The sequence below is a fragment of the Lemur catta genome, chromosome 16, assembly GCF_020740605.2.
Source record: "Lemur catta isolate mLemCat1 chromosome 16, mLemCat1.pri, whole genome shotgun sequence".
Taxonomy (NCBI): Eukaryota; Metazoa; Chordata; class Mammalia; order Primates; family Lemuridae; genus Lemur; species Lemur catta.
This window is the reverse complement of record NC_059143.1, coordinates 53,343,157-53,355,334: the sequence shown is the minus strand read 5'-3', so window position 1 is coordinate 53,355,334 and position 12,178 is coordinate 53,343,157.

Here is a 12,178-nt window from a genome sequence, read left to right as displayed (position 1 = left end):
GTATATATGGGTCTGTAATCTATGATGACGGTAGCATTTTAAATTAGTGAGAAAAGGACAGGTTACTTTTTAAATATATAGAATGAAAACAATTGACTATCCATTTGCAAAACTAAAATAAAGATTCACACTTATATCACAAACAAAAATAAATTCCTGTTAAGTCAAAGACTTAAATGTACAATATAAAAACCAAAAGAATATTGGAAGAAAATATGGGGGAACATTTTTGTGATGTTGCAGTGAGAGTAAACAAAATGAAACAAGAAATAAAATGACATATTTGGTTACAAAATATTATAAAGTTTTTTCCTAATAAAAACCAGACTAAACAAAATTAAAAGACAAGTAATAAATGGGGGGAGAAGAAACATTTACTACTGACTGTTAAGATCCCATATTCAGAGAATCCAACTCATCCGAAGAAAATAACAATTCCCTAAAGGGTTGAAGAATGTGTATAAGCAAGAAGTACAAATGGTAAATAAGTCTGTGAAAAGATGCTCAACCACGCTGTTGAATAAAAGAAGATGGAAGTAGATAACAATAAAATACTTTTTTCCAAATCTGACTGCTAACATGTAATAGATTGCTGCCATTAATTGCTGTTCAGAGTGTGAAAAAATAGGCAGCCTCATAACTGTTGGCAGGAACTGGTACATGGTACAGACTTTTGGGGGGCAGTTTGGCATTATCTAATAAAGTATATTTGCATACCCTTTGACCATGCAATCTCACTGTTATGAATCTATCAAAAAATAAAAGAAAAACATTATAAAGATATATGTGCAGGGATGTTGACTGATTATTGTTTGTAATAGAAAACAGTGCCAATAGCCCAAGTATCTATCAGTAAGAGAATGCTTTAGTGAATTATGATAGATTCATGAAGTGGAGGGTCATACTCTCATTAAAATCTGTAAACAACCAAATCTCCATCCATAGGGGAAGAGTTAAATAAATTGTAGTGTCACCACTAAATTGAATATTATGTAGCTGTTAAAAAGAATGAGATAGAGCTACACCTGGATGAACAGATGTCTGTGCTACATCAAGTGAATGAAGCAAGTTGTAGATAAATGATAGACGACATAGATGAATAAACAGATGATTGACAGATGATCAGATAGATCCTGGTTAACGTTTGTATCGAGTTTGTGTGTGTGCTAGTGGAAGGAAAAGAACATCAGAAAATGTCCGCACCATGTCCTTAGTTGTGGAGACTCCCAGGAGCGAGGACTTCGGCTGTCCGTGCACTTAGGAGTTTCATTTCCATCTCGAGCGCGCATTCTCCTGGCAGTGGACGCACGCACAGCCCAGTCCCGTCGGGCACACTTCTTTCCCCAGGACCATGTGACCTTAAGTTGAACCAGAGTGTTGGGGTGGGGGAGCCCCACCTGACATCAGCAGAGACACCCCCACCCCGTCTGGGTCAGAAACCCTTCAGCCTCACTCTACTCCCCGAGTTCTCACCACCTGACACAGAGAACACAGAGAACCGCCCGCCACTCAGGGCAGCTGTTACGCAGCCCCCACCCTCAGACCCCCACATTCTCTCTTTGGGATCATGATGCTTCCATGGAGCCTTGTCCTGGAGAAGAGCCTCCTGCTTTGCTCAGGTTCCCCGAACCTTTCTGGGCTCTTTTCTTAGCCGTATATTAGCATGTCTGTGGGGCAGGGGGAGGAGCAGGACACAGCATCTCTTCTCTCAGGGACCCACGGTATCTGTGCGCTCCCCTGTCCCCATTCAGCTCCCCAATTCCGAAAGCCACAAAGGATCTTTATCTTGTCCAGAAGGGGTGTATGGCTCTTACGCTTCAGCCATTCTAACAAATACATTCTATAACCTGAGCAATCCACTTTCTCTCGATTCTAGGCTTTTGGAATCCGAAAGGCAAGATTAACTTTCACCCTCTCTTTTCTGCGGGCGTCACCCATCTCTGAGCCATGAAGGTAAAATACCAAAGCTAATTATGTGGTAAAGGTCAAAGGATGTGGGGATTGGGTTAAGATTTTAAAGAATCAGGCCACATTTGCATACACCAAATGCCCACCGTCTCCTGGTCTTCTTATTCCAAGTCTCCTGGTCTTATTCCAACTCTTCAAAAACAGAAAGGAAACCACAGTAAGAAACGCCCTCCAGTCTTAGTGAGTGCCGCAGGGTTTCCAGGTGACGCAGCAAACTGGAGGAGGTCCCCCCTCCAGCCACAGGAAGGCAACCTTGCAGGTCTCATCGGCCATCTCAGCTCTTCGTCCTGAGAGCAGCGAGGAGGCATCAGAGGGCTGCGAGCACGCAGTGACACAGGAGCCTTGCACGGGAGCAAAGAGTTCAGCAGCAGGAAGGCGGATTCCTGGAGGGAGCAAGATTGGAGGCAGCAGGGACAGTTGTGCGTCCCCTCCAGACACGAGCTAGAGACCTCCAGGTCAAGTAGGTAATCTCACAGGAGACGGTCAGAAGAACATAAAAGTGGGCAAAATCAAAAATATTTGGAATTCATGGTGGTAGGATTTGGATGACTGGGTTCAGCGTGGAGAGAGAAATGGTGGCCGCCGGGTGTCGGCATGGCTGGACGTCTGGAGGCCACAGATGGAGAGGGAGCATGCCGGGGCGGGGCTGCTGGATTCCTCCTTGGCTTCCCGAACTCGAGGTGCCCAGGGGACACCCAGGTGGGGAGGCCAAGCAGCTGCCCCGCAAACAGCCGGCGCCCACAAAGCCGGCAGCCAGCAGGTCTCAGAGTGCGTCTCACAACCGCGACGAAAGGAATTCCAAGAGGCGGAGAGGATGCAGGAGCACCACAGGATGAGACAGCACTGGGTTCACATAACAGGATTCGGGTAAGAGCAGAGGCGAAGGGACATTCTGGGTAGAAGGAGCCTGGAGAAAAAAAGGAGAAAGAGAACCTGATGCTGATTCGAGCACGGGTGTCCCTGGGAAGGCACGAAGTGTACTGAGTCCAGTATTTCCCTGGTGTTGAGGGTCAGAAATCTGGGCTTAGTGTTCTCCTCCTGCGTGTACCTCCGCACTGTTGTTAGGAAACCAGCTTTATCGTGGTTTGAGGCACATGGAGGCCGAGACGTTTTGCTGACGTTCGATGTCACGGCCACATGGGAGACTACATGTCAGGGTGCCCGGTGACGCGCCCAAACCCTCACACCTTCTCAGAAGACTGTCACCACACTAAGACTGTCCCCAGTTCTCAGCAGCATCCAGTGTCAGACTAACACTCTTCCCACAAAGCAGGATGATCCTGCCAGAAAAGGCAGCAGGCAGCAAATATCCTTAGCATGTGGGGCCAGGATTTCGTTTCTTTCAAAACCCAGTTAGGGGCTGGTAAATAGAAACCTTGCTCTATGTAGGTTTTATATGGCAATTTGTTATCTTATTTAAGGGTTTGCTTTGAATTCCCTGGCATTTTTCTTCCTTCTGCTCTCCTTCCTTCCTTTCTTTTCTTCCTTCCTGTCTTTTTTTTTTTAAACAAAGCTGCCTACACGCAACTATTGCAGAAACTAAGAATAAGGAAGTTGAGATTCCTTCTAGACAGTGTTTGTTCTCAGATGTACTTGTCCTCTCGTGGGGAATGTGGGCTTCACCTGTTGGAGGCCAAAGGTCAGAAGTGTTGACCTGGAACCTCACGCAGTCTTGGGGGACATTTGGAAGTTTGGATATTCTGGTGTCCAAGTTCTACGCCAAGAACTAGTCACTCAGCACATAGCAGCAGAACAAGTGTAATGATTTGATTTCTTATGGCCGCCGTCACCTTCATCTATTCATTTGCTGGTGATTTATGAATGTCTGTACTACCTGTCTCAGTCTGCAGGAGACCTTGTATTGCTGAATGCATTCTACAGCGTGGAGAGAAACAAATGGAGCAGATGGGATTATGACTTATTTTCTAATGTTGAATTTATAAAAAGATCTTTTGTCAGACATTGCAAGGTAGTTTGTGGGATGAAATTAATCCTATGAATAAAATTGCTAACCTCATCTAAAATAGGTGCTTTATTTAAAGAAGGATCGATGAGGCTTGCTAAATATTATTTTTAGTGTTGATAAAAGCTCTCCATAATCTCAGGCTGCAAACATGGGAGAAATGGCCAGTCCTGGATGCTGCCCCGACACGCTGAGCTCGCTGATGATGTCACCCCAACGTCAGGGAGGCGGAGCCAGCCCTCAGCCGTCTCCAGGCCTCCGGTCCCTCTACGTCGATCTCAGAGTAGGAAAAAGGTTTGCCTTTAATGCATATGAATCCAACTTTGGACACAACTCACTGTTTTATCTCCCAAGGATCATCATTTGTGACTTAGCAAGATGTTTAGCTGTGTTCGCTATGGAACAAAAATCATCCCTGAGGCTATAAGCCCAAACCCCTGGGTTCTTTGTTCTTTGCCCAGTGCTTTCATGACTTCTGGTTTTAAGGGGAACATTGACCAGTCTGCTGTTTTGGTGCTGATTCTTTGTGATAAGGTTCACAAATGTAGTGTATTTCACTGTTCGCATATATTCATTCTGTCTGTTGTCCTTCATACAAGGCTGGCACGGGCCTCTAGAAGCCAGTCCACTGTACATTACTCTTTACAGCCTTGGTTTTCTCCTTCTCACAGTACAACTCCATGACTCCTGGCTGTTCTGAACTCAGAACTGCTGATATCGTCAAACAGTGTTAACTCCTGTGAGTATAATCCTCAATCTCAACTCAAAAATCTGCAAAAAAATTTAAATTTTAAAATGTGTTCATTAGATAAAATAAACATTAAATTTTATTGTAGCATTGATTATGTCCATCAAAAAAAACAAAGAAAATGCATTTTTCTCCCTTTTGTCGCCTGCAGCTTCCTAAATTTGAAGTCCTCCAGGAACAAAGTAGAAGTACAATAAATAACACTGTATCTCTCTCATGGCTTTCATATTATGGATTTCCCTTCTCAAAATGAAAAGAATTTTAGGGAAAATCAGATTATATAGCGCTCAGCAGATTACTGCTTACTCTTTATAGAGAGCTCCACAGAGAGAGAAGTCTGTAACTTCAGCAATGAGAGTGCCTGCTGCACTCCTAAGTGTTCCTCTTCCCTTGTTCTGCTCAGGAATATTCCAGAGGAGAGTTAGAGCTGCCACCCAGCCCTTCAAAATCTGCCCTGCTAGTCGAAACAGATCCAAGGGTGCAGAGAACTTGTTCATTAGGACATCAAGCCCGTAGTCATATTTTTCAATCGCTGCCGTAACTTTTCCCTTGCAAGTGCTTTCACTTATTTCGGGACCACCTAAGGCTCTGTGCAGTACACAGCAACACAGGGTGAGACATTTCTGTGATGTTCTGTACATCATATAGTTGCTAACAACCTGTCAAAGTCAACCTGACACCAAACTGAGAAGCTGATGGTTTGGGTAACGTGTTAGAGGAGATGAAAAAAAAAGATAGTCCTCATTACTGTAATAAAGGCAGCAGAGACACACTGAGAATCAATTACTGATTGTGACCTAATGAACTAACCCTCAGTCAAGTGGAGAACTGCACCGAGCCTCCTACATTATCAAATGATTTAGGATGGAGCACTGTCTGAAGACGGTCAACAAGTCGAGGCAGATCCGTTTTCTTAGATTGTGGCTGACTTAATTACCTTGTTCCTGAGTGCAGAGATCAAATTGAGCAACTTAAGGTGCTAAAGCTCTGCGCCAGCTGGAAATGAAAAGGAAATAATTAACACCAACAAGAGCTACGTCTGAGGTTGTGGCACCTCCTGACAGAAGCAAGGAGACTCAAAGTTAAGGCAGGTGCAAAGTCCTTGACGAGGAGAGCCCTGCTCTGCCTCCCCGGCTGGCTTTGTCCGGGTTGCTTGTGGCAGCTGCACGTTGAAAGGGTCCGGTCAGGGGAGCCAGGGACTCAGAACTCACAGTGCAGCCGGGCGACCGAAGGGCAAATCCACCTGAGGACCTGTGTGCAGATGGCCGGGCTCCCTGGTACAAAGTGGAGGGATGGCAGAGGATAACTCCTGTTCCACAGCCCACGTTTGCGTGGCCCAGGGAAAATTACAATGAAGACTATAATTAAAAACCAACACACACACAAAGTTCTTCTCACTGATGGAATACGTTGTCTTTGTCTCTCATGTCCTGGAGTCCAGACCCAGGCCCTGGATCTCCACGTCCAGACCCCACTGTCCTGCACCACAGGGGGAGCCGGTTAGGTAAACAATGGATAGTATTCACAGGGGAACCTGCCTACACAAGGGCACATGTTATCATTTTTTGAATTAAATTCTTGGGAGCTATTTTTCATCTTTTGTTACTGTACACATGGAGAGGTGACAAGGACACTAAACCAAAACATGGCAGGTTCTGTCATTGCCAGATTAGCAGATGAAGGAGCCTGGATATGCTGACCCCTAATGTCACCTAAGTTCCCAGGAGAAATGGTCTGTGTGGGCCATGTACTCCCCACAGGAAGTCAGCAAATCTTGGGGAGGCAAGGACACCCCCACCTGCAGCCCCACACCATAAATCAGGGGCAGCGATGCTCAACTCCCTGCCCAACTTCAGGTGAGTCCCCAAAAGTAGTGCTTCTCAAACTTAAATATGCCTAAAAATCACCTAATTAAATGCAGATTCTGATTCATAGATCTGGGTGGTGCCAGAGATTGTGCAATTCTAACAAGTCCCTGATAATGCCAATGGCCTTGCCAGTCTTGTAACTATCATGGGAGTAGCAAGGCCTTAAAGCTTCTGTTCCTTCCCCCAGGTTCCTGATCCAGTAGGGCAGATGTACTACATCCTGTAAGTACAATCGTAAGTCCTATTTGCAACTCACCACTCCGAAGGACGTAGATGGAGTCAAAGTCTCTAAAAAGGATCTGGAGCACCAGGCCCCATGGCCTGCCCAGTCTTCAAGCCCCACTTTTGGGAACAAAGCCTTCAGGGTTCTCACACAAGCAGGCCAACAGGTGGTGGGGAGTAGAGCAGAATTTTCCAGGGATAGAAAGCAAGTTCTGGTCAGGCCCAGGCAAGCACAATACGGTCAAAGGCAACCCATTCAGGCCTGTGTACCCTTCCCCAACCATGAGACTCCCTCAGAGTTGGTTGAGCCTGGCCAGAGAGCCTGGTACAGGAATGGATAGTAATTTTCAAATCAATGAATTGCTCACAGACCATGAGGCAACTTCTTGTCCAGACACCTTACAATACACGGATGGAAGCATTCACTAGACTCCTTCCAGAGCTGAGGGCTGCAAAAAGAATTACACACATCCAGAAACTCTATCAAGAGGGACAGGAGATTTGGGTCTGCATCTCCCTCACTACCTCAAGTCTTAGTTGAACGAGAGCACCATGCCTGGTGTGGCTACCACTAACACCAGGGACAACAGGCAGAGACATCATTCAAAGCTGTTCTGCACATGCCACCCTGCCCTCCAGAAGGCTGGATAATTCATGGGATTTAATATTGTCCTAAGTCTCACTCCAGAGAATGCTGCAGGAATGTTTAAACACACACACACACACACACACACACACACACACACACACACACACAAAAGCACAGCCACTTAAAACAGACTGTAGGTTCCATTCTATAAGACAGATTCTTTATTGACCTATGGTGGTAGCAGCCAAATAGTTCAATTGCTGTATGGTCACAGGGTACTCTGTGGTAAGGGCCACACTTTAGATTGTTTACCCTTACTTCCCCCTTACATTCGGGCTCCACCAAGACTAGGGTTAAAATCCTCGATGTGAAAGGCAAGGCCCACAATGAGAGAGCATCCTGCTGGCCTCTCCCTCTTGGTTTATGCTGGGGCTGTAAATACTCCTCCCCTTGGTGCTCTTGAGTCCCTCTACTCTGAGGCTGGTTTATAGCAGGGAGGGGGTTGCTCTGGGGATATCCTTTGCCTCCTCTAACGCTATGTAATAGCCCATGCAGACATTTCCTGGTGTTGAAAATCTCTCCAATTTTCCTCCTCTTCTCATGAGTTTTAACTCTAAAATGGCTAGAACTGGAGGCATGTGCCCACTCCCCCAGGCCCACCTACCCACATGAAAAGAAGTTTCCTTCCATCTGGGTTTGGCTCTACTGTTTCCTGGAAATCTGCGAGTTTATTTCTTCATAAATCCAGTGCTCCTTCCCACTGGCTCCCTGAATCAAACTCCCAGAGGTCTCCCCTCCAGTGCTGCCTTCCCACAATACATGATAAGCTGCTATCTTCTGAAACAACATAATCCTCCATTTAAATTCCTTCCTGATCAACCTAAACTTTGACAAGTATTCACAGCTTCTATCTCCTTTGAGTATAAACAGGGTGAGAGCACCCTGTGGTCAGAACAAACAATACTTCCGCCTAATGATGCCACATCGACTTCTGGAGCCTGACTTCTGGAGGTCGAGACCTGGAGGCCGACTTGCAGAGGCAGACTTCCAAAACTAACTTCCAGGCTCTACTTCCGGAGACAAACATCCGGAGGCCAACTCCCAAAGGCCGAGTCCTAGAGGCCGACTTCTGATGCTAACTTCTAGAGATCTACTTCAGGAAGCCGACTTCCGGAGGCCCAGTCCTGGAGGCAGACTTCCAAAGGCAGACATCCGGGGCCGACTTCCGGGGCCACTTCCGATACTAACTTCCAGGGATCTACTTCCGTAGCCTGACTTCCAGAGCCTGACTTCCGGCGACGGGCTTCTGAAACTAATTTCCAGGCTCTACTTCCGGAGACCAACATCTGGAGGCCGACTTCCAAAGGGCGAGTCCTAGAGGCTGACTTCCGATAGTAACTTCTAGGGATCTATTTCCGGAGGCCGACTTCCGGAGGCCCAGTCCTGGATGAAAACTTCCGGAGGCGGGCTTCCGGAGGCTGGCTTCTGAAACTAACTTCCAGGCTCTACTTCCGGAGACCAACATCCGGAGGCCGACTTCCAAAGGGCGAGTCCTAGAAGCCGATTTCCGATAGTAACTTCTAGGGATCTACTTCCGGAGGCCGGCTTCTGAAACTAACTTCCGGGCTCTATTTCCGGAGACCGACTTCCGGACCACTTTGGTCAAGCGGCAACTTTGAGACTGAACTAGGCGCAGAAGCTACAGGAATGGCGTCTGGGCTCCTGGTGGTCGCACCCGGACAACACGGCCCCGCCACAAGCTGGACACCGGCTCTGGCTGCGGTGCAGCGATTGTTTACGGAAAACAGAAGCGAGATTTCGGAAGCCCCTGTCCGACCCAACACAGGGAGGAGTCGGGAATCGAGGCCTGCGACGCCGGAGCATGTTCCCTCGCATGCCTGGACGCTCCCTGGTCGCGGACATCTTCTGCCGCCGCCGCCGGACGCGCCGGCCCGCCGCCCCGGGGGAGGCCGTGGCCCCCGCGCCACTGCTGGGCCTGCTCTGGCGGCCGCCCGCGTTCCCACCGGCTCGCTTCGGAGAAACTGGGCGGTAGGGAAAGGTTCCCTTAACGTGCGTCTTCTTCTAAATAAATGCCACTTTGAAAAAAATTTATGTTTACGGTTTTTCGCGTATTTGCCACGGTAGTTTATGTAAATGTATAATATTATAGAATATTTGCACAAGAGTAAAAAGCACAAAGAAACCAGAAATCCTTTAGGATCCCACCCTGGAGATAAACACGAGTAGCATTTTGTGGGGTCGCTTTTCAGACGTCCCAAATACCATTTCAAAATCAGCACAAGTCATGATATGAGATCTATTGAAAGTTGTAATACTTGGGAACATTCTGCCTTTTCTGCTCAGGACCTGGGTGCATTACCTACTTCTGCATTTCCTACGGATCCATGCCTTGTTGGAGGAAGCCATGGTGTGCCCACAAGGTCATTCTGAATATATATTTAAAACTCCTTTGGTTTTTTAGACAGAGTTTCGCTTTGTCACTCCAGCTCTAGTACAGTGGTGTCATTGTAGCTCACTGTAACCTCAAGTAATTCCCAGGATCAAGTAATCCTCTTGTCTCAGCCTCCCAAGTAGGTGGGACTACTGAAGCATGCCACCACACCCTGCTAATTTTTCTGTTTTTAGTAGAGACTCCTGAGTTCAAGCAATCTTCCCGCCTGGGCCTCCCAGAGTGCCAGGATTACAGGTGTGAGCCACTATGCCCAGATCCTAAAACTCCTCGAGAACAGCCAAAGCACAAAAGTACAAATTAGCTGCCCAGTGTTCAAAAAACTCAACCATGTGAAGGCCAGGCTGGCCTTCCCACTGGGTGTATGAGCAGAAGGGCTCAATGCTGTGCAGATTTGGGGAATGTCTGGAGTACCCTGACACAAGGAAAACTTGTCATATGAAAATTACTAGGGGGCCGTGGTGGCCTTTCTAAGGCCTTCAGAGGCCTTCTTTCCTCCACAGACAGCCAGGCAACTCCAAAATATGCTTTGTCCTGAGCACAAAACCAAGTCTGGATTTTTTAGTGCCATCCAATATTTTAATTGCAACAGTACCATATTTCCTCTAATTGATGGTGATAAGTTAAAATGCATAGGTAATCTCTAGAGCAACCCTTAAAAAATAATGCAAGATGTGTAGCTAAAATGCCCATAGAAGAATTAAAATGCAATACTAAAAATATTTGATTAACCCAACAATAGACAACAAAGGAAGAACAGAGGCACCAAAAGAGGCAGGCAATAGAAATGAAGACCACACAAAATGGCAGACCTGTGCTCAACTGTATGAAGGGGGTGGTGGTGGCTTCCTACTGCTGCTACTTCCAAATTGCTTCACTGTCCCCCATTTGTCTTCTTAGTTCTTTACTCACCATGTAACCAATTCCTTGCATGAAATTTCCTGTGTTTTGAGTATTAGAGTGGTTTTGTTTTTTCTGATTTGATCCTGAGTGATAGATACCCCATGTTAAGGGATTATTTAACTGAATGATGCTCTGATTGTGAAAAGAAATATAATTCAGCCAGTAAAACTTATGTAGGGAAATAGAAAATGATTGGGGAAAGTATTCTGGGAACAATATAGCTAACAAAACAGTATGCTCATTTGATAGTAACTTCTAGCATTTACCCACATATTGATTCTGGGTGTGAAGGTTACAAGAAATTTCTGTTCTCATCTTCAGAGTTTTCTCTGCTTTCAACATTTCCCCTTTACCTTTATGTTCCAGAAGTTTGGCTATGATGTGGCTGCATACAGTTTTCCTTGATTTTATCCTTCTTGATAATCACTGAGGTTCTTGGATTTGTAAATTAATGTTTTACATAAGATTTAAGTTAAAAGGAAGCCCAAACTCTTTAGAAAGCTGTGAAAAATACTGTAAACTCCATTCTGAATCTGTGGCTTTGCTTCCAACCATCCTATCTCATGTCTCCTGCATTCTGCTCTCCAAGTACGATGCCTAATTTCATGCCTCTCTGCTTCTGTTTATGCTATAATTTCTACTAGGAATGGCCTTTCTCCCAACCCAATATCAGTGTACCAATATCCTTCTCATACACCAAACATCAGTTCAAAGTTTTCCTTTTCTGCAATACTTTTCCACCAAACTTCTAACATTGTGATAACTTCTTCTCTCCTCCCCCAGCACTTTTATTTTTGTCTTTATATACCACATGAAACATCATTGTAATTGGTTTGTGCATCTCTTTTTCCATCTGACTCTTCTCAATGACAAGAATTCTCTCCTACTCTCTTTGTAGTCTTTGTACTTAGCACAGTGCCAGTCACATCATAGGTGCTCAGTGAATGTTTATAGACTGAATGAATAAATGAATGAGTTGAATTTATTAAGACAATAAGTTAGTGTTTCTAGGGCCCTTTGTAAGGAGATCTTCAAAGTTTAACTTGACGATGAATAGCACTGTTTAGATTTTGATTGAGGACATATAAGTTCCTGAGAAATCTTCAGAGAAAAGCTCTCAAGTTTCTGAATGGAGGCCAACAATGAGTTTTAAATCTGTGATAAGTGTATAAAAGTAGAAGCAGTCTTTTTTATTATATATTACCTCCCTAGTCATTAGGAAATCATTTTATATTCATTGTGATAACACCAGTCATTAATGTACTCATTTGGCATTCATATGACTCTCTTATGCACTTCTATAGGAATTCTGTTGTAATTAACTATTAGTTAATGTTAATAGTAATGGATGTTTAAAATAATGTGCTAGCAAATAGGGTCACTGACAGCAAAGGGATCAATGTATTCATGCATGAGGGATGGGAGAGCAATCCCCTATAGTGTGAAA